Source organism: Cannabis sativa, chromosome 2 (assembly GCF_029168945.1).
Source record: "Cannabis sativa cultivar Pink pepper isolate KNU-18-1 chromosome 2, ASM2916894v1, whole genome shotgun sequence".
Classification (NCBI taxonomy): domain Eukaryota; kingdom Viridiplantae; phylum Streptophyta; class Magnoliopsida; order Rosales; family Cannabaceae; genus Cannabis; species Cannabis sativa.
The window spans coordinates 48054942-48078944 of NC_083602.1; the positions used below are offsets into that span (position 1 = coordinate 48054942).

At 37.9% G+C, this 24003-nt stretch overlaps 2 non-coding genes across 2 annotated transcripts; both read right to left on the bottom strand.

The window, feature by feature from the left end:
- Positions 1-3851: 3851 nt before the first annotated feature.
- Positions 3852-3958, bottom strand: LOC133035319 (small nucleolar RNA R71). The gene has a single exon (XR_009686589.1). It is a non-coding gene; the product is annotated as a small nucleolar RNA R71 (small nucleolar RNA).
- An 18111-nt stretch (positions 3959-22069) lies between these two features.
- On the bottom strand, positions 22070-22177 carry LOC133035289 (small nucleolar RNA R71). Its single transcript, XR_009686565.1, has one exon. It is a non-coding gene; the product is annotated as a small nucleolar RNA R71 (small nucleolar RNA).
- Between the last annotated feature and the right edge of the window lie 1826 nt (positions 22178-24003).

The following is a 24003-nucleotide window of genomic DNA, read 5'->3' on the forward strand; positions in this document are numbered from 1 at the left end:
CAGCGAAATAATGTCTCCTTCCACTCAGATCTCTAACCCTTGTATCCTTTCTGTCGCAGAGTATTATCAAGATCTGAGCCCGAATGTCCTTCTCTTTGTGTGTGATCCTTCACAGTCTTTCAATCTATGATTGAGGTACCACTTGCTGTGTGTGGGCACTTACTCTATCACTAAGGTTCGAAATTTATGAAGAAGAAAAGAGAGAGGGTAGGTTCGGCTATAGAAGAGAAAGGGAAGGATCAGTTTTTCTGAAGAGAGAATTTTTTGACAGAAAAGATTATGAAAAGTTGTGATTTGACTGAGCCACCACTTTCTATTTATAGGCAACTACTAGGTTTAGGTTAGAAATTATTTGGCATTAAAATAATGAAAATATCAATTTGAAAAACCTATCCAAGTGGCCGGCCATAGGTGTTAATGGGCCTTACTTGGATTTTGCAGTTTTCACAAATTTTATTTTTATTTTCTCAAAAACGCCAATTTTACAATTCTAACCATTTAAATGCCAAAACTAATTATTTAATAACTAAAATAGATTATTAAATAATATTGTCATTTAGTTTAATTATTCATTAGACATATAAAGTCTATTAATAAATAAATAAAACTAGAATCTCTTTTCTTTACAATTTCGCCCCTGCTTAGTGAAAATTCACAAATCAGACATAGTCTAACTTTAGAATTATAATTGATTAATCACAAATCAATTATTGAGTCTTACAAGCAGTATAGTCTCAACTAGAATGGGGACCATGGATCTATATGCTGAGCTTCCAATAAGTGAACCGAATTTACTAAGTAAATTCCTACTTATTAATTCTTCGTTGAATCCACTCTTAGAACTTAGAATTGCACTCTCAGACTTAGATAGAGCATATTATATGTTCCACGATATAGATATGCTATCTCATTTAACCATTGTTATAATCTTATTGTGATCAAAGATCCTCTATATAGATGATTTACATCGAGATGGGATAATTTTACCGTTCTCACCCCTCAACGTATTTTTCCCCTTAAAACACTTAGCTACCTGTAAATGATGTTTAGTGATCTAAGAATTAGTCACTTAAACAAGAGCTCATCCATTTACTTCTATTTAGCTAAGCTCGAAGGGAATCATCACTTGACTTTTATACACCAGTAGAAGCTATAGATTCTATATTTATGTTCAGCACTCCCACTTAATCATACTATCATGTTCCCAAAATATACGTATCACCCTGACCCAAAAGTAGGCTTAACTAATAAATCAAAGAACATGAATAGTACTCCTGAGTTGAGTCTAAGCATATCAGAATTTAGATTCTTTTAATCTTAAGATCAACTACTGATATTGACTTGGAAAGATATGGCGGTAAGTTTATAATATCTTAACTAAGTTGCAATATCGGTCCAGTCCAATGTATACTCCATACATTCGAAACTAGTATACTTTACTAATGTCCTGGAAAGAACATAACACTTACTCCAAGTGTAAGTACACATCATCGCTGATTATCACATTAGTGTAAATCCAAAACACTGATGAAACAGGGACTTAGTCTTTTGATTCATATGATCACAATCACATTCCACTGTGTTGACGATACTGTAATTGTGAATAAACATATGATCTGGACTTAACTGATTTTGTGTGTAAATGTAATAAACATATTAAACCATTAGCATGTAAAATTCATGCAAACATAAATCACTTCAAATTTCTTATATTGATAACTAATTAGATCGTAAAGGGTTTTATTTAGGGCACAAAACCCAGCAAACTCCCACTTGCACTAACATAAAACAAAGTGTGCAAATAAGTCAATCTGATGTCTTGATCTTCAGATCAAGTGTAGTATATTTGAATCCACCCAAACTTCTAGAAACTAGTTCATAAAATTATTTATGAAGCATCTTTTACTATATGCTTTACTCATTATGGGATACTGAAATCTGTTAGGCTATTTTTAGCCTATGTTTTGGATCCAATTTATGTGCATTTTTAGCTGTGTTGGGACGGAATTACGCTTGTTTTCTATGTTTTCAGGTTCTTTGGAGTAAAAGAGGTCTCGGGTGCAGAAATTCATTAAAAGACGTGCTGAGCCGAAGAAAAACTTAATTTTTGAGTTTTTGCATATCTGGCCGCGGCGATGAAGAGGCTCGCCGCGGCGAGTTACGAGATACAGAGAGTGCCTAAATTTGGCACATTCTCGCCGCGGCGAGAGGAAGCTTGGCCGCGGCGAGATCCCGTACGGACCAGGGGCATTTTCGTCCATCGAACCCTAAATTTCAATTATAAATAGAAAACTGCGATTGGAAGTCAGGGAGAGCGATTTGGAACCCTAAAACACAGCTGAGAGCGGCAGGAAGAGCATAGAGATTCAAGTGAAGATCCAGAATTCATCCACCAACAGTTCTTTTCTTTATTCCTCTTTAATTTATTTATGTTGAATATTGCTATAGGAATGGTTATGGATTTATTTCTGAACTAAATTTCCCATTTAGGGAGGATGATGATTGTTGTTTAATGTTTTGCCTAGTTAATGTTTAATTACCATTCCTCAATTCTTGTGTGTGAAATTATCTTAATTTGTTCTTAATTTCATGTTTAAGATTGATCACCTTGTGCATGCTCTATGATCTCAATTCAAAATCTGAAAAGTGAGAATTGAGAATGCTAAAATTAAGATAATCGATGTTCTATGTGAAACGAAAGTATTTACATGACTTATGTGACGAGTAGATTATTACTTAATGCTGATTTCATGTTAGTTTAATTAAGGAATTAATTAGATAACATGTGATTTAGAATCTAGAAGATCTGAAAGGAGCTAGGTTATTTCATAATCTGTCATTCACTCCAAGAATAGGATAGTAATTAATCATTAACAATTTGGGTAAACAACAACAGGATTCTCCTCCCTATTGTCTCATCTTGCTTAACTTTAAATTGTGTTATTAAGTTTTCTGAATTTCTTTCATATTTTACTGTTTTTAAATCATAATTGCTTTCGATTTACCGAATAGAATCATAAGTATAATTTAGTGGTACTTAATCCAATTCCCTGTGGGATCGACCTCACCTGTGTGAGATTTACTACTTGATTGCGTATACTTGCGTAGCGTTTAAAAATATAGCAACAAGTTTTTGGCGCCGTTGCCGGGGAATTGTCTAAGATTAATATTACATAAAATTATACTAACTTCTACTTTGGTATATTTTCTCTTGCTGATTTTTCTAACCTTTTTCTTGCAATATTTTCTTGATTTATTTCAGGAATCCTAAGTGCATGCGCCGTCAAGGACAAACAGTCATATTACCAGTTGATCCTGAAATTGAGAAAACTTGCAGGAGGAATCGAAAGAACAAGAGGCAAGAAAGAGTTTCAGCAACTGCTGAAACATCAGAGATCATGGCTGCGAATGTGAACAATAATGCTGGAAACAATGGGGGTAATAACGGTAATAATGGAGGTGCCGTGGAAGATCAAGCTAATGGCCGTAGCTTGAGAGATTACATTCTCCCTACTCTGACGGGAGTGCAGTCATGTATCAGGCCACCGGCAGTGGATGCAAACAATTTCGAGATTAAGCCTGCCATCCTTCAAATGGTGCAGTCTTCAGTTCAGTTTGGTGGTCTCCCTTCTGAAGATCCTAATTTGCATCTCTCTAACTTCATGGAACTTTGTGAAACTTTTAAGGTTAATGGAGTTAGCGATGATGCCATTCGACTGAGGTTGTTTCCATTCTCGCTCAGAGAACGAGCCAAGAGTTGGTTGATCTCCTTGCCACCTAATTCTATTGCTACATGGAATGATCTGGCAACAAAATTCTTGTCAAAGTTCTTTCCTCCAGCTAAGTCTGCAAAGCTAAGAGGAGAAATCAATAATTTCTGCCAACAAGATAATGAATCTCTCCATGAGGCTTGGGAGAGGTTTAAAGATCTAATCAGAAAATGCCCTCATCATGGCATAGAGAAGTGGATGCTGGTTCACAATTTCTACAACGGGTTGGTTGGTAACACTAGAACTCTGATAGATGCAGCAGCTGGTGGAGCTTTTATGAGAAAGAGTACTAATGAGGCATATGATCTATTGGAGGAGATGGCTCTAAACAACCAGCAGTGGCCAACTGAAAGGAGTCAATCCAAGAAGGTAGCTGGTGTGTTAGAAGTCGATGCCATCACAAAGTTAACAGCTCAGGTTGAGGCATTGACTAAAATCATTGCAGGGCAAGCTAAACAAGCCCAAGTTATTTGTGAGATATGTGGAGGCAGCCATCACTTTTCAGAGTGTCAGGCAGATGTGGATAATTTGCCAATGGATCAAGCAAAAGCCATTGGGAACTACTCCCAAAATAATAATTATGGGCACAACCAACAGGGGTTCTACCAGCAGAGAAATCAGCCCCAACAAAACCAACAACAAAGTCCTAGTGGCTCCAATATCCAAGCTGATTTATTGCTCCAATTCATGATGGAAACTAGAGCATCTATTAAAACTCTAGAAACTCAAATGGAACAATTGGCTACTCAAGTGGCAAACCAAGCTCAAGGAAATTCAGCTAGCACTAGTGAGGCAAAAGGAAAAGAGCAATGTAAAGCAATTTCCTTGAGGAGTGGAAAGAATTATGATGGGCCTGACGTGGTACAACCATTCAATGAAGAAGTTAAAGATCAATCAGCACCAACTCCAACATCAATAGAAAAGAAAACTACTGATAGCCCTGCACCACCACAACAGTCTCCACCAATCAGTATTGATCATCATGTGAAGATACCTTATCCTCAGAGACTCCGAAAGACCAATCTAGACAAGCAGTTTACAAAATTTCTAGAGGTCTTCAAAAGACTACACATCAACATTCCTTTTGCTGAAGCCTTGGAACAAATGCCCCGTTATGTGAAGTTCATGAAGGAGATATTATCTAAGAAGAGAAAAATGGAGGACTATGAAACAGTGGCATTAACTGAGGAGTGTAGCGCCATTTTGCAAAAGAAACTACCGCCCAAGCTTAAAGATCCGGGTATTTTCAATATTCCATGCTCTATAGGGGGTTCAGTGGAAACTAAAGCTCTATGTGATCTGGGAGCAAGCATTAATCTAATGCCGTTGTCTGTCTTCAAAAGGCTAGGATTGGGAAAAGCAAAGCCCACAACAGTGACTCTACAACTAGCGGATCGTTCTCTAACTCATCCTCGTGGCATAATTGAAGATGTACTGGTGAAGGTTGGTAAGTTTATCTTCCCTGCTGATTTCTTAATTCTTGATATGGAGGAAGATTCAACTATTCCCATTATTTTGGGAAGACCATTCTTGGCCACGGGTCGAGCATTAATAGATGTTCAAAAGGGGGAGTTAAAGTTGCGAGTCCAAGATGAAGAGGTCAATTTTAATGTTTTTGCCCCAACTGACATTCCTACCTGTTGCAAGATTGAGGTGGTGAAGGGGTCTTTTGTTAAAACTGATAAGAAGAAAGCAAAGCCTAAAGAGCGACTTCGAACGATTCAGCGTCGTTGGAAAAGATTGATGTGTGGTAGTTCTGAAGGTGAGCTTACTCTTGTGCAAAACTCTGAAATCAACACTATTGGTGGTAAATTTTCTTCATTTAGTGCGAGGGCTCTTTTGAATGCAAAGGGTGGACTTGATCCCTTCTGATGGGGCTCAGGTAAGTTTCTCTCACCCTGGTTTATTTTCACACATTGGGGACAATGTGCATTTTAGTTTGGGGGGGGGAACTTAATTTATTTTTTCGCGTTTATTTGTTTTAGTTTAGTTTGTTTTAGTTTTTTTTAGTCTTTCGTGATAGCTAAATTGAAAGATGGATTGAATTGTTGTTATTCACTTGTGCAATGGATTAAAACATAACTGTGTGCTTGACTTGCAACTGTTTGAATTAAGATGGATGTGTGCTAGGAAGTGATTCATGTAGATTTAAAACATTTGCTATTCTCACGTATCACCTCTGTTCTATTTGGTTTGTGGAATGATTGATTGAACATGGAATAGAATTTGTTTGACATACTCTCTTGAAGCGAAATTCTTGTTGATTTTTGTTTGGAAAGTGATTTAGGCAAATTTTCTTTGGATCGATTGAGCCTTTCAAGCCTACCTAAAAACGTTTTATCCTTAGTATACCCAAAGTTGAGCCTTAGCTTATTCTAAAAAAAATTTCACCACTTAACTAAGCTGAATTCGTTATCTTTAACTACTTTCATCCTCAACATACCTTATTATGCCATAAGCTTTTAGGTAAGTTTGGGGGGGAATGGTGTTGTAAGTGGGAAATAATTTTTGAGAGTAAGAGATTGAAAAAAAAATAGTTGTTATGTGATGTGCCTCTGTTGAAAAAGTAAAAAAAGAAAAAAAAACAAAAGAAAAAAATGACATGTGATAATTTCTTCTTGAGAATCAATTGTGAACAATGGGGTAGGCACATAGGAAAAAATATGCAATCTCTTACTATCTTCTTTGGGATATATGAAAAAGAAAAAAATGGATAAGTGTGGGTGCTTGTTTGGTATAATTGTGCTTATGGTATAATGTAACCTAAATGACTTCTCACCTACCCATGTACCTAAGCCATGTGATTTTAACCGAAAAAGACCTATTGATTCCAGATAGAAATTTGTCAACATTAGTGGAGAGAGGTATGTCATTCAAACTTATTGATCATGTGTTAGTGGGATGTTGGAAAGTTAGAACAGTTGTGATATTGATGGAAATTGCGATGCTTTATGTTTGTATGAATTACTTACTTGTAAAGGGCACATTCAACTTAGTTCTTAGAGTTGGCAAGTTGAAATTCTGGTTATTGATGGATTGAAGTTGTGCAGGTGGTGGTAACAATTTAATTGTTGGAAAGTTCAGCTATCATTGTCAGTTTTTTTTTTAGTTTAGTCTTAGTTTACTCGGGGACGAGTAAAGAGTCAGTTTGGGGGAGTTTGTTAGGCTATTTTTAGCCTATGTTTTGGATCCAATTTATGTGCATTTTTAGCTGTGTTGGGACGGAATTACGCTTGTTTTCTATGTTTTCAGGTTCTTTGGAGTAAAAGAGGTCTCGGGTGCAGAAATTCATTAAAAGACGTGCTGAGCCGAAGAAAAACTTAATTTTTGAGTTTTTGCATATCTGGCCGCGGCGATGAAGAGGCTCGCCGCGGCGAGTTACGAGATACAGAGAGTGCCTAAATTTGGCACATTCTCGCCGCGGCGAGAGGAAGCTTGGCCGCGGCGAGATCCCGTACGGACCAGGGGCATTTTCGTCCATCGAACCCTAAATTTCAATTATAAATAGAAAACTGCGATTGGAAGTCAGGGAGAGCGATTTGGAACCCTAAAACACAGCTGAGAGCGGCAGGAAGAGCATAGAGATTCAAGTGAAGATCCAGAATTCATCCACCAACAGTTCTTTTCTTTATTCCTCTTTAATTTATTTATGTTGAATATTGCTATAGGAATGGTTATGGATTTATTTCTGAACTAAATTTCCCATTTAGGGAGGATGATGATTGTTGTTTAATGTTTTGCCTAGTTAATGTTTAATTACCATTCCTCAATTCTTGTGTGTGAAATTATCTTAATTTGTTCTTAATTTCATGTTTAAGATTGATCACCTTGTGCATGCTCTATGATCTCAATTCAAAATCTGAAAAGTGAGAATTGAGAATGCTAAAATTAAGATAATCGATGTTCTATGTGAAACGAAAGTATTTACATGACTTATGTGACGAGTAGATTATTACTTAATGCTGATTTCATGTTAGTTTAATTAAGGAATTAATTAGATAACATGTGATTTAGAATCTAGAAGATCTGAAAGGAGCTAGGTTATTTCATAATCTGTCATTCACTCCAAGAATAGGATAGTAATTAATCATTAACAATTTGGGTAAACAACAACAGGATTCTCCTCCCTATTGTCTCATCTTGCTTAACTTTAAATTGTGTTATTAAGTTTTCTGAATTTCTTTCATATTTTACTGTTTTTAAATCATACTTGCTTTCGATTTACCGAATAGAATCATAAGTATAATTTAGTGGTACTTAATCCAATTCCCTGTGGGATCGACCTCACCTGTGTGAGATTTACTACTTGATTGCGTATACTTGCGTAGCGTTTAAAAATATAGCAACAACTTAATTTATTTTTTCGCGTTTATTTGTTTTAGTTTAGTTTGTTTTAGTTTTTTTTAGTCTTTCGTGATAGCTAAATTGAAATATGGATTGAATTGTTGTTATTCACTTGTGCAATGGATTAAAACATAACTGTGTGCTTGACTTGCAACTGTTTGAATTAAGATGGATGTGTGCTAGGAAGTGATTCATGTAGATTTAAAACATTTGCTATTCTCACGTATCACCTCTGTTCTATTTGGTTTGTGGAATGATTGATTGAACATGGAATAGAATTTGTTTGACATACTCTCTTGAAGCGAAATTCTTGTTGATTTTTGTTTGGAAAGTGATTTAGGCAAATTTTCTTTGGATCGATTGAGCCTTTCAAGCCTACCTAAAAACGTTTTATCCTTAGTATACCCAAAGTTGAGCCTTAGCTTATTCTAAAAAAAATTTCACCACTTAACTAAGCTGAATTCGTTATCTTTAACTACTTTCATCCTCAACATACCTTATTATGCCATAAGCTTTTAGGTAAGTTTGGGGGGGAATGGTGTTGTAAGTGGGAAATAATTTTTGAGAGTAAGAGATTGAAAAAAAAATAGTTGTTATGTGATGTGCCTCTGTTGAAAAAGTAAAAAAAGAAAAAAAAACAAAAGAAAAAAATGACATGTGATAATTTCTTCTTGAGAATCAATTGTGAACAATGGGGTAGGCACATAGGAAAAAATATGCAATCTCTTACTATCTTCTTTGGGATATATGAAAAAGAAAAAAATGGATAAGTGTGGGTGCTTGTTTGGTATAATTGTGCTTATGGTATAATGTAACCTAAATGACTTCTCACCTACCCATGTACCTAAGCCATGTGATTTTAACCGAAAAAGACCTATTGATTCCAGATAGAAATTTGTCAACATTAGTGGAGAGAGGTATGTCATTCAAACTTATTGATCATGTGTTAGTGGGATGTTGGAAAGTTAGAACAGTTGTGATATTGATGGAAATTGCGATGCTTTATGTTTGTATGAATTACTTACTTGTAAACTGCACATTCAACTTAGTTCTTAGAGTTGGCAAGTTGAAATTCTGGTTATTGATGGATTGAAGTTGTGCAGGTGGTGGTAACAATTTAATTGTTGGAAAGTTCAGCTATCATTGTCAGTTTTTTTTTTTAGTTTAGTCTTAGTTTACTCGGGGACGAGCAAAGAGTCAGTTTGGGGGAGTTTGTTAGGCTATTTTTAGCCTATGTTTTGGATCCAATTTATGTGCATTTTTAGCTGTGTTGGGACGGAATTACGCTTGTTTTCTATGTTTTCAGGTTCTTTGGAGTAAAAGAGGTCTCGGGTGCAGAAATTCATTAAAAGACGTGCTGAGCCGAAGAAAAACTTAATTTTTGAGTTTTTGCATATCTGGCCGCGGCGATGAAGAGGCTCGCCGCGGCGAGTTACGAGATACAGAGAGTGCCTAAATTTGGCACATTCTCGCCGCGGCGAGAGGAAGCTTGGCCGCGGCGAGATCCCGTACGGACCAGGGGCATTTTCGTCCATCGAACCCTAAATTTCAATTATAAATAGAAAACTGCGATTGGAAGTCAGGGAGAGCGATTTGGAACCCTAAAACACAGCTGAGAGCGGCAGGAAGAGCATAGAGATTCAAGTGAAGATCCAGAATTCATCCACCAACAGTTCTTTTCTTTATTCCTCTTTAATTTATTTATGTTGAATATTGCTATAGGAATGGTTATGGATTTATTTCTGAACTAAATTTCCCATTTAGGGAGGATGATGATTGTTGTTTAATGTTTTGCCTAGTTAATGTTTAATTACCATTCCTCAATTCTTGTGTGTGAAATTATCTTAATTTGTTCTTAATTTCATGTTTAAGATTGATCACCTTGTGCATGCTCTATGATCTCAATTCAAAATCTGAAAAGTGAGAATTGAGAATGCTAAAATTAAGATAATCGATGTTCTATGTGAAACGAAAGTATTTACATGACTTATGTGACGAGTAGATTATTACTTAATGCTGATTTCATGTTAGTTTAATTAAGGAATTAATTAGATAACATGTGATTTAGAATCTAGAAGATCTGAAAGGAGCTAGGTTATTTCATAATCTGTCATTCACTCCAAGAATAGGATAGTAATTAATCATTAACAATTTGGGTAAACAACAACAGGATTCTCCTCCCTATTGTCTCATCTTGCTTAACTTTAAATTGTGTTATTAAGTTTTCTGAATTTCTTTCATATTTTACTGTTTTTAAATCATACTTGCTTTCGATTTACCGAATAGAATCATAAGTATAATTTAGTGGTACTTAATCCAATTCCCTGTGGGATCGACCTCACCTGTGTGAGATTTACTACTTGATTGCGTATACTTGCGTAGCGTTTAAAAATATAGCAACAAAATCCTTACTGTTTTAAAGTACATCTGAATAAACAGAAGACATATCTCTCATATTTTAAAATATGGAATTGAGATAATACAGCGTAGACTTTTCTTCAGTAATATAACTTTCTGGTAATTTCGAATTTACAAAGTTATAATTCTTCTCTGGTAGAGCTTTAATTATTATAGAATAACTCCTCCACCCCCAGAGTAACCACCATCTCAAAATTTTGAATGAGTTGGGGTAGATACAAGGATAACTAATATACAGTTCCTTAATATCTAACATATAGATCACTTTCATAAATCTTTCTTGAATATCTTCTAATGTTCCTTATTTGATTACATCTCAGATAGCTCCCACTCAATAGCAGATGTCTGGTTAAATAATACTTTTAACCTCTTATTGTTTGGAGAGTTATCTAGTTGTGACTTATTGTATTAGTCTGAAACTTTAAGTTTCTTTAAAGACTAAGTCCTCAACATAGCAGACTAGTATTTGAAGTGAAAAATACATGCCAGAGATTAAGTAATCAAAATTAAGATACCATAAAATGTTATGAGGATTAAGAAATCTAGGTTCAAGTCATTCGAATAGACTGAACTAGAATTCTATTATCTTATTCTCATAATTCTGATAAGTTATATCTATCCACATGAATGGTTAGATTTGCTTTTCAGTAGTGTTCTTAAGTTCCTATCACAAGTGTCAACCTAATGAAGATGGGGAAAGAATTTGAAAATTCTCCCACTCAATTAAGGTAGTGTGAAACATTATCAAAGAACTTTTATAGGTATCAATTTTTACTACAACAGTAAAACTAAATTGGAACATGCAATCAAGATAAAAGATTTATATTGATAATAGCTAATTCATTATATTACTTTCATGTTTAAAGAAAATATGTGTTACGTATTGTGGAAAAATTCCACCCCTAAGTCTATAGAGATTATGATCCACCCCAAAAGGTTGTAAAGATCATGATTCTCTAAGTGTTATAGAGTTTATGTGGAGTTGAATACAATCCAGAGTTAATTAGACATAAAAGATCGTTGAACTGCATAGTTTTCTTAACTTTTCTCCACCCCTATCAGATCAAAAGATCCTTTTATTAAATAAATTCTTAATAATTGTATTAGAATTAACAATTATTAATAAACATAGAAATAATGTCTAGTGTTTATTTAATATAACTCTATGAAGAGTTGTAAATATTATAGAATTTGCATCAATAATAAAAACACTTACACATACAAACATATAAATATAATGTGGTAATTGTGTTGAAAGATAAAGTAAATGAAGCTCAATCTCATAAATTGCAATTTGTAAAAAAAATAAACTTTATGAATAATAAAAAAATAAATGTATTGCAACATTATGAGAAAAACAGGGATAAAAATCCCTAACTAAAATTCGAAATCCAAATTGTCTTTAAACTAAAACAATTAATTCAAAAATAGATAAATGAGCTGCATCTTCATCTTCGACGATCTTCACCCTTTGTCCAGCTTTCTGATCCAACTCATGAAGATAACATCTGAGTTCAAGTAGCTTGGCCTATAAAAAGAAGAAACAAATAAACAAAGTTAGTCCAGAATCAATAATCCAATTGGATAATAATTCACTAAAACTCTTAAAGTTTATAGAAAGAAATACCTTGTTTCCTTGCAAGAAGTTTAGGACATTGGGGTTTCCAATGACCTTTCTCATTGCAGTAGAAACACTTTCCTTTGAGTGTATCACCAGAAGCAGCAGCCTTTTTGTTTTTCATGGCTTTGGCACGCTTCTTGGTGTTTTTCCACTTCTTCTTCGATTTGGGTTTAGAAGCAGAGGCAACATTTGCCTCAGGTTTGACCGTCTCATTACCATTCCCAGAATTTTGAGGCTTACTCCCTTTCTTCTTGGGGCCTCCAATCAAATTTTCATATGTCTGAAGGTCATTGACTAACTCATGAAAGTCTATGTCCTTTTTATTCATGACATAATTTGATGTATAGGGCAGAAATGATGGAGTCAGACTATTCAAGATAAGGCTTACTTGAGTAGTATGATCCATTTCAGCACCATGATCCTGGGCTTCTTGGAAATAACTTGCCATAAGGAGAACATGATCACGCACGTTTTGATGGGGTTCCATTCGTGCATTGATATACTTTTTAGTCACGTCAAAGCAAGACTGAAGAGATGCCCTACCGAATAGCTCAGTTAACTTCGTCATTACTTCAACAGCCTTTTCGGTTTTAGAAAACTGAGTTTTAAGGGTGTCAACCATGCTAGAAAGCATAAAGTATAGAGCTTTGTCATTTGCTTTCTGCCAACGCTCATACTTTTCTTTCACAGCTTTGGATGCATTGTCCCCCGGCACTTCTAGAGACAGCTCAGTTAACACAAACAAGGCACTTTCTCCTATGAGAGCAATATTAATGTTCTCATTCCATTTTGGAAAGTTAGATCCATTTAGCTTATTTTCGGTCAAGAGTGATAATATGGAATTCATCATGGTTATACAGGATACTACAAAATAATAAATAGAAATCAATAATGGTTTAACACAAAATCCAATTCAAAAATTATAAGCTCATAGAATGTAGGAATGATAAGAGAAAATACTAAAAATACAATCCTAAATAATTTCCAAGGTTTTCAACAAACTGATATCAGTGTCCCATTTAGGCGAGAGTCAAAGCTACCATCCATTGAATAGAGTTGTCAGCTCATCTAAAATGTTAAACATTCTAGCAACCTTTTATTCGATCAAGATTAGAATCCAGCGTTGTCCCGTTTAGGCGAGAGTCAAGGCTATTCTATCTTATGAGCTTCTACTATTGTTTCATATTTTGCAAGTCAAATATGGTCACCACCATTAGGGTGATCCATACCATATAAAACACTTACAAAGCTACTTATCTTTCGAGATTGTTGACCGAGGTTTTCGGCAACTAATAAAATATTATAAGTTTATAGAGCTGTAAGAAATTTAGAGAAGGATTTTTACGTGGTTGGGGCGTTAATGAGCCTTAGTCCACGAGTCTTTGTTATTTATGGATGTATTTAATACAGAGAATGTATTTGGTGAGTGTTTCACCCTTATAAATACAGAGAATGTTCTTGGTGAGTATTTACTCTTCTTGCTCTTATGCAGCCCAAGATTCTCTATCCCATTTAATGAGCTTTTAGGGGGTATTTATAGTGTTTTTGGTGGGGGTGATCCCCAGAATTATCTTACAAGTGTATCTGTAAGTATCCATAAAGTTGGGCATTCCCAATGAATATACCATGAGTAATGCATGGTCAAATCCCTAGGTGCTGTAGGACTTTTATGTGGAATGTCCTTATTGTCTATTGACTGATGTGACTCTTCACAGTGCAGCCGTCGTTAGACTTAAATGATCATTACTTTGTAGCTGCTGGTTGGAGGTTGTGCCGTCAGACTTGATTGCTCAGGAGAAACCTGACACCCCACGGAGATGCCTTAGCGTTACTCGAGCTTTCGGGAGCATATGGGGTTCCATATGCCTTCTCCGGGAGACATGTCCCGGACGCTGCCTTATGGCATAAAGACTTAGCAAATATTTCGAATTATAAGTTGCTTGATCCACGTGTCCCTGTCTGGTTGGTCGACGTACATTGGGCAAAATCAGGGGCAACATTTACCCCCCAAGCCTTATTTATTTGAAAAATAAAACAAGGCTTGCTCAAGTGCTTCCAGTTGACTCCTCGGTTTCCTGGCACGAGCTTTGGCCGCGTGAGGGTGCATTTAATGATGGCTTTTAATGCAGCGATTCACTTTTTGCAGGGGTCGATTCGCTTCACGCCCATTGATTGATACGGCGCATTAATGGTCTCAGACGGATACTCAAACGTTTCCACTGCCTTAATTACAAGTCAATCTGGTCCGTTGATCTTTGAGAATTCGAATCATACGTTTCCCCCACCGTTTGATTGGTAGGTGATGGTGCCTGTTCCTCATGCAGCTTTGCCTATAAAGGCCACCAGCTTTCCTTCATTTCGGTTACTTCCCATTTCTTGCCAACTTTGCTCAAATTTCCCAGAGAGAAAAAATTCTCAGACCAAGAAAAACACTGTTGAACACTTTGCAGTTTTTCCCAGTCCATCTTCGTTCACTACTGTCAATCCTTCTTGTCTTCGTTTGATTTACAACAGGAGCCCCAGTCTCAACACTTTACTATAAGTCTCTTGCACCCCTTGCTTTATTGTTAACGTACATGGCATGTATTTACTTATTTGCTCGTTTTTTTCTCGGTTTTGTATTTGAAGTTTCTGGGAATGCAAACTTTTAGATTCTACACGTAACAGGTCTAGGTTCACCATTTCTGGTGATAGGATTACTCTTGTCACGCATTTGTTACTATTTTTTGCAAAAGACCATGCGTTATTCGTATGCTGGTCGTTTAGGGCATAGGATAGATTGCTTTCTTTCGACTTTCTTCCCTTTCTTTTTCTCTGGTGTGCAATGTCATCTTCTGTGAATTTATTGCACCCGACTCTTGTCCAGGGAATCCTTCTAGGGTTTCCTATTTGACTAGTGTCCGGAGGGGGCCTCTTTCCAGCGGTTAGGGGACCCCCATTCCCTTTTTCTTGGTTTAGGGTTTGGTGTGGGGCCTAACTGCTGGAATCTTAATTCTTTTTACAGAATCGAAACATGTCTGCTTCTGGTTCAAAGTCATCCAAGAAGAGTGGTAAGCGTCTGGCTACCCTCGAAGATGTCTCCCTGGGTCTCGTTGCCCAGGAGGGGTACAAGTCTCGGGCCACCGGATGGGAGGCGGCAGAGCTTCACTCTACTCTAACTTGTCCCCATCAGTTGGAGAACATCGTGGAGGTAGCTGGAATCAAGCCCTACACATCCGGGACGTACCACCGGCCACCTCGTGATGTGGAGACGCCCAATCATAACTACGACAGCTTCGGGGCTTGGAGCCAGACGCACTTGATGGCCAGGGCCATGCTTCCTCTCCAAGACTATTTTGTTAATTTTTTAGTTTTTGTCGGCCTTGCGCCATACCAACTTATTCCTCAAGCATACCGCCTGCTCTAAGGCTTATTTATTTTTTACTCCGCCCGGGGGTGGGGCTCTCCCAGCCCGGCGGAGATATTGTATTTTTATGAACTTGTTTCCGTCCCCAAGAAGGGGGACAAACTTAAAGACGGTTTTTATGGATTCCGGGCCCACCCTGCCAATGATGGGGTGGTCCCGTATAATAGGCAAACTCATGTTAAGGAGTATCGCCATTGTTTTTTCTTCTCTTCCAGGTTCCGGGCAGTGGAACATCCGGAGCTCCTCACGGAGTGGGTTAGGATTCCCCCTTACGAGCGGATCGCGCCTACCCAGGTCTTTCTTCAGAGAGCCCAGGCCTTCGCCTCTTATGACCGGGCGGACCTTGACGTCGGGGGCCTGGTTACGACGGAGAATTGCCGGAAGGCAAAACTCATCCTGTCGCACCAATCCGTTGAGGACTCTAACCTTTCCAGGGTTGTCTGTCCCAATGTGAGGGCGCCTGCCGCGGAGAAGATCTTCCGGGATGAGATTATCGCCACTGCCGAGAAGAAGTACCAGGACTATCTCTACCGGAAGGCTCAGGAGAAAGCCTACTCTAAGGCTCAGGCAGCTTCCGGGAGGCCACTCCGTATGGGGAGCCCGGTCGAGAGGAGAAGCCAGGCGATCGCTGGGAAGCCCCTTCACATTGGGGACTCGGCGGAGAGAAGGGCTCCCAGGCCAAAGCCTTCGGCTCAGGAGCCGAACACTGGGGCTCCGGGCGCCAGCACTTCCGGCTCCGGTGGTAAGTCTCCTTTAGCAGTTCATTACGTCCCTTCTGCTGGCGAATATGCCCGTCTTAGGCCTGTAGGGTTCGATGAGCGTCTTTATAGGTTTAGGATGCCCTCGACCCGGTGGGGAGACCATATGAAGGAGTTCTATTTTTCCAACTTAGGAGATTTCATAGGTCGGTCCCGGATGGGTTCCGGTCCTCCGGAGCCCGTCCCCTTAGACCCTTTAGCTTATATTTCATCTAGCTGGTTCCGGCCTTCGTTCAGCTATCTCGGAGACGATGCTGTCAGTGTTAAGATTCAGAACTTTGTTAGGGCCGAATTAGAGAGTCAGGGTAGGACTAGCTTGTTTGCTATATCTGAGTGTTTGTTGTTTCTCACGGATGTTCTAACACTTGCCTTCTTTCTTTTGTTGTAGCAGGCGCTTCCATGGATGCTATATTGGCCGAACTTGTCGGGGTTCACACTCCTGAAGCTCCCCCTCCCTTTACTTCTTCCCAGATGGCCCCCCCTTTAAAGGTTTCTTCCAGTGCTCCTCCAGACACTATTGACTTAGTGGATGAGGAGGTGCTCCCGAGAGAAGGTCAAGAAAAGCAATGGGGCTTTTCTGAGGAAGTTGAAGAAGGTGAAGGAGGACACCGGGCTCTTCCTGAGGAAGTTGAAGAAAGTGAAGAAGAGCAAGATGTTGCTCTGATTCGCAAACGCAAGGGCAAAATGGTTGCCCAGGAGGAGCCCAAACGGCAACGGAGAGCTGACACTCCTGCCCACGGTCTTAATGGCGGGGTCTCACCCATGGAGGAACACACTGCCCCTCCCAATATTGTGCTGACTCCGGTTCCTGGAGATGAGGCGAGACAGGAGCTTCGGATAGCTAAACACAACTACGCCATGGACGAATACTCCCGGGGGTATGCTGAGGTGGAGGCCCTGAAGAGGATCTTACGAGTTGAGATGCAAAATATTCTCAACAATCCGGAATACCAGAATCCGTGGGATCTAAATTTAGATCCCCTGTCGGACTGGTTCGGTCGCTTCCTCGGGCCCACCTTAGCTCCCTTTGCTGCGGAGATGACTGGCGAGTTTGCGTCCCAGCTTACCCAGTGTGCACCTAGGCGGTTCGGTGCTTGTGCATCCTTGAACTCCATCTTCCAAGTCCAGGATCTCAGTCACTCCCTCACTGTGGTAAGTATTTTGTAGTTTACTTCTCTCCTTATTATTATTTTTTGGAGACTCTTACTTATACTTGTATCCTTTTCCGGCTTGCTGCTGAGGTCGGTCGCCTTTCCAAGAACATAATCAACCATGGCTTCGTCCTGTCCGATTTTGGGGACATGGATGAAGTTAGGAAGATCCTTCAGGATCTTACTGCTGAGAGGCGGCTTTATCAGGAGGCTGCTGAGCGCCAGGAGGCCATTGCCAAGGCCAATGAGGAAGAAGCCAAGCGAAGGGAAGCGCAGGCGAAGACAATGATCCGGGAGAAGGCCCTTCGGAGAGACAGGCTGGAGGCCAGGCACCAAGAAGAGCTGAGGACGGAGGGTGAAGCCACTGCTAAGGCCAGACGGGAGCTTCGGGATGCCAGGGAAGCCTTGGAGGAAATGGCTGCCAAGGTGAGGTCCTTAGAGGAAACTCACCAGGCAAACTTGGAATCCAGGGCCACCCTGGCTGCGGAGCTGAAGGAGCTCAGAGACTTCAAGGACCAAGCCTCAAAGAAGGCAAAAAGAGATGAGCTTCTTTCTCCTGTCTCCTGCAGTCGGTGCGCCACGCGTTTTGATGATGGCGTCTTCATGGCCTGGTCTTCAAATGACCAGAACATCAAGCTTACCTTCTACCCCAAACCCGAAGAGATGATTGCCAAGTTCCGGGAGAAGAAGAAAAAGCTTGATGCCATGGTGGAGGCACGCATCGGACCTCGCCTTCCTCCTCGCATTGATTAGGCCGCTCCGAGTTTGACCCAGTACAACCAGGATTCCACTCTTTTTTCTCTTTTTTTTTTCTTACAGCTAATTTTCTTGTTTTTGAGACAATATTTACATAGTTATTTTATTTAAAGGGGAGACAATATTTAGGGCCTGTCCCTGGGCCATTTGTATATATTTTGACCTGCCCTTAGGGCTAGGATTTTTATATTTATATATGATCTCTTTTGATGCACATATCTTTTTCTGGACCTGTCCTTTGGATCAGGATGTTTATACTTATCCCTTTAATTTTTGTGCATACTCTTTTTTGACCTGCCCTTTGGGTCAGGATATTTTTTGACTTGCCCTTTGGGTCAGGATATTTGACTTAGTTTGTTTTTTGTCTGTCCGTGCGATATACCCTAGTACCCCCTGAGTGGCATAGAAAATTTGTTTTTAAGGCACTCAGTTTTATTTATCATGTGGAGGCTGTATACATTTAGACGGTACAAACTCTTTAAACAAAATCTAAGTTACATTTTCAGCTATTGGTAATATTTTCTGAGGTGATCGGCATTCCAGGCTCTTGGCACAATGGTTCCGTCCATCCTTTTTAGCTTGTAAGTGCCTGAGCCGATTTCGTCCTCGATTTCATATGGTCCTTCCCAATTTGGCCCAAGTACCCCCACTCCGGGTTCTTGGGTGGCTGGGAAGACTCTTCTTAAGACCATATCCCCAATAGCAAACTTTCTATTTTTAACTTTGGAGTTAAAATACTTGGTCACCTTCTTTTGATAAGCTGCCATCCGTATTTGAGACTCATCCCGGAGTTCTTCAACTTGATCCAGAGCTTCTTGAAGCAAAGCCTGATTCGTGGCTGGATCGTAAGTCGTTCTCCTGTGGGACGGGAGGGACCATCGCTTCGCAACCGTATGCCATTTAAAAAGGCAAGTGGTCGGTCGTGGTTCTGGGGGTCGTCTGGTAGGCCCATAACACTCTTGTCAACTCTTCGGGCCAGTTGTTTTTGCAGGTGATTAGTGGTCAAAAATATCATTTTATTGATGTTAAAATTTAAATTAAATTAAGTTTTGATTAATATTTTCATGAAATTAATATGACATATTATATAATTGAAAATATTATTTTAAATTTAGTTTATGTTCATTTTGCAGGAAAGAAAATGATTTTTGGTAAAGTTGACAAAAGGAGAAGCCCAATAGCATAAACCCATGAGAAAATCTAAGATTGATTTTATTCTCTCTAGTTTGTACAACTCAATAGCAGTTGTAAAATTGGATCACATTCAAAGAGGATTAACAATTTTGATTGGTTCCATTTCCCTATGAGTACGACATGTGGCAAGGAAGTTGGGGATTGTAATTTAATGGCCACGTTCAAGATTATCTTCTTTCTGATTTGGCTTAATCAAATTGTATATTTTCAATTTGATTAGTTGTTGCGGACAAGGAACGTCTCAAGCATGCCTCAATTGTGCACTTTAAATTTCTAATCCCAAAAATTAAGCTATTTTCAATTTAAATTTATTCAGCTTTCCTTTTTAATTCTATGCATGGATTTTATTTCACATTTGTGTCTCCAAAAAAACACTATATAAAGGAGACCTCTTGTACACATTTGGTGTGTAATTTTTCATTGGCAAAAACTATAGTAAATTTTAGTTTTATTTTATCTATCTCTTCTCATATTTTCTTTTTAGATTATTGTGAGAATGGCTAGCATTTTTGGCTAGTTTCCTAGATAAGGTAAAGGATGATCTTATATGTGAGGTAATATTTACTTGTGTTTTGATTCACCAAGTGCTTAAAGTTTATACATTTGAGTAGTATATTTTTCTTCTTTTTTTTTTATCTCTATATTAATATATTTATCTATTTAGTATTATATAGAAATAGTCATACTTTTTCTATGTGAATATGATTAGGATAAATATACATTAATATTATAACTTTATGATTAATCTCTTATTGCATTATTACCAAACAAAAGGTATATTGTCATTCTTAGATTTTTCATAAGATTATTTTCTACAATCTTAATGTGAGAATTCTATATTACTCAAATACATTTTTTTTATTATATGTTCTTCAAGTTTTATCTTCCGATTAAATTATTGGGAAGTGAATAATTTAATTGTGTTATATGTGTGAATCAAAACCCAAATAAATGAGCCAAACATATAGGTGATTCTTGAAACCTTATCATTCTTTTATTATAATTTTCTACCAATTTTATTTGCTTTAAATTTATTTTCAAAATTTTCTCAAAAACCACCAACGATTTATTTACTTTTTGCGCTTAAAGTTCTACTAATCACTTTTTGATAAGATATCTCTCTGTGGACACGACCGCCCATGCTACACTACAACAACCGCTTTGTGAAGACAAGTTTGGGCGTAATCAAATTTTGGCGCCGTTGCCGGGGAGATTGAAATCAAAACTTAGTGGACTTTTCAGCCAAGAGGTAAGTCATTCTATAATGTGTATGTATAACACTTGTATTTTTTTTTTTAATTATTAATTTTTCTCTTTGTGTCTAATAACTTAAAAAAAATTTGTCATATTTATTATACGCTTATATATTTATATACATATATTTTTATTTTCTCTTTTCGTTCAATTATATATGTGGTATTAGTTATATATAATATATATATATTAGTCATTAATTTTTTTTTACATATTTTTCTTTTCTTTTCTACATTTATTGTGTTCAAATTATCATTCATTGTTAATTTTGTAATTATTTGTCATTTATTATTTTTTTTTCTTTAGCTTTAAATTTATAGATTTCAAATTATTAGGTTTAGTCCCTTAATTTGTGTAACCTTAGGTTTTAGATTAGCTTTAATTTAGGTTCCACCTCTTTATTATTAAAAAAAAATCATAAAATTCTAAAATAAAATTATTCATAAAACTTTATAGTATTAGGAACAAAGTGTAATGCAACAAGTGGTAAAAGCGAGAGTATTCTCGTCTAGAAAGATTGGCTTTTAAGGCATGTGATAGAGTACCCTCTACACTTTCCCGGGAACCTTGGTTCTGTCTAGGAAAGTGTGGGACGAAGCGTACCTTGGCAACCTTCCCAATCGGCACTCGGGAATATTTCTTGTGTATGCCCTTGTCTTATTACATTTTTGGACTTATTACTATTTAAAAAAAAAAACCAAGCTTGTTTCTTCAAAATAAGTAATTTATTTTACTTATTGGTCATTTGGTTAGAAATATTTGAATTGTGATTTTTCATACTCACTTAGTACCGGGGGAGTCTGGTGAGGCATGTAAGATCATTTCAAATTGTCCAAATTTACCAAGAAACAAGTTTAACAAAAAAAAAAAAATTAAAAAAAAAAATTAAGTGAATGAATCGTCATAGAGATGAACTAGGGAGATTTGTAAGGAGACCCAACACCCCTAGTGATAACTCTTCCGATACATCAAGCATTGCCTCTCCCACCTCAACAATTGCTCATAATCCATTCGCCATGGCCCATCATGATGAAATTCGGCGAGAGAAGTCTTAATGACTATCTCCATCCTACTCGCACTCCTACCCCTTCTTGTATCCTCTTTCCACCTAATATGCCCAATTTTGAATTCAAACACGGCATGATTCAACTCTTGCCAAATTTCCATGGTTTAGAAAATGAAAATCCTTATGTGCATATTAGGGAATTTGAGGATGTGGTAGCCACTTTTTATAACCAAGCTAATATCGCGGATACTGTGCGATTAAAGTTTTTTCCCTTCTCTTTGAAGGATAAAGCTAAAAGCTGGTTATACTCTCTGAGACCAAGGTCTATTGGAACATGGGAAGAAATGACATCATCATTCTTTCACAAATACTTCCCTAACCACAAGACCAATGGTTTAAAAAGGCAGATTTCTACCTTTTCCCAAAAAGACAATGAAACTCTTTATCAAGTCTGGGAAAGGTTTAAAGAACTGTTAACTCTTTGTCCCCACCATGGTTATGAAAAATGGCGCCTAGTTAGTTATTTCTATGAAGGCCTCACTAGTCGTGAACGCCAGTTTATAGAAATGATGTGCAATGGTGAATTCCTCCAAAAAGATCTGAAGAAGCCTTTGAATATCTCAATGAGCTTGCGAAAAATCTCATACTTGGACTGGTCCAAGTGCTACTGAAAGCACTAACAGAAATCGACCAGCAGGAATTTACCAACTAAGGGAGGAGGACAGTCTCAAAGCCCAAGTTGAGTCCTTAACAAAGCAACTTGAGGCCTTTAAAAACAAAAGTGGGCAAGGATCGAATATGGTTGCCAAAGCAGAAATACATGAGCCATGTTTTGTGTGTGGAGAATCGGATCATTTAGCTAAGGATTGTTTAGCCTTTAGAGAAATGAAGGGGGTTTATGAAGAGCAATGCAATGCCTTAGGGACCTACAATAAGCCATTCTCTAATACGTACAACCCTGGTTGGAGAAACCACCCAAATTTCAGTTGGAAAGATCCCAACCAAGCACAATCTTCCGGAGGGCAATGGAGAAATGAGCACCAAAATCAACCATCAAAAGCTCAGCCTGCTCCTCAATACAATTCTCCACCTCAAAGGAGTTCTCTTGAGAACACCGTTCAATCATTCATGGAGGAGCAAACTAAAATAAATCGCCAAATGATGGAAGAAATCAAAGAAATGAAGAGTCAATTTTCAAAATTGACTGGGTCCTTGGCTATTTCTGAAAGAGGCAAACTTCCTTCTCAGCCTCAATTCAATGCACAAGGGCAACATATGGCTCAAACCTCCAGCTCTAACGATCAAATAGTTAAGGAGGCTAATGCCATCACAACTAGAAGTGGTAAAACTTTGGAAGATCAACCAATAACAGCTACCACTTCAAAATCTCCACATGTTGTCCATAAAAGTGTGCCATCCAATGCTTCTGCAAAAGTTCCATTTCCCCAGGCTTTGAGACCTGCTGGGAAAAATCTTGAAAATCGAGGAGAAATCCTTGAGCACTTGACACAAGTGAAGATTAATCTTCCTTTGCTTCACGTCATCAAACAAGTGCCAACCTATGCTAAAATCATCAAGGATCTTTGCACTGTAAAAAGGAAGCATCATGTCAAAAAGACTGCTTTCTTGACTGAGCAAGTTAGTGCGGTAATTGAACAAAAGACACCGCTGAAATACAAAGATCCTGGCTGTCCCACCATTTCTTGTCAAATCGGGACTCATGAATTTAGTCAAGCTTTGCTAGACTTAGGAGGGAGTGTTAATCTCATGCCTTATTCTGTCTACTCGCAACTTGGTCTTGGTGAAATCAAGCCTACTTCTGTTGTCTTACAGTTGGCTGATCGTTCTATCAAGAAGCCTCGGGGAATTGTTGAGGATGTTCTTGTTCAAGTTGACAAATTCTATTACCCCGTGGACTTTCTTATCCTGGATACTCAATCTGTGGTTAACATGGAATCCAAAATCCCTATCATACTTGGAAGACCTTTCCTCGCTACAGCTAATGCCCTTATTAACTGTAGGAATGGTCTAATGAAAATATCTTTTGGGAATATGACTCTTGAGGTCAATATTTTTCATGTTGCAAAGCAACCACATGACGATGATGAGTGTTATCAGACATTTTGATTGACACGCTCATTTCTGAGGAGATTCAATTGCAAAAAAAAAAAATCTGATGATCTTGATGAACTCTTCTCAGTTTCTGAAAGTTCTGGTTTTAATGAGTCAATTAATGAAATTTCTTGTTATAAAGACTCACAAAACGGAAGAGCAAAGTTTTGGCAGCCTCGATTTGAAGAGCTACCTGGTGAAAGGGAAAAGCCA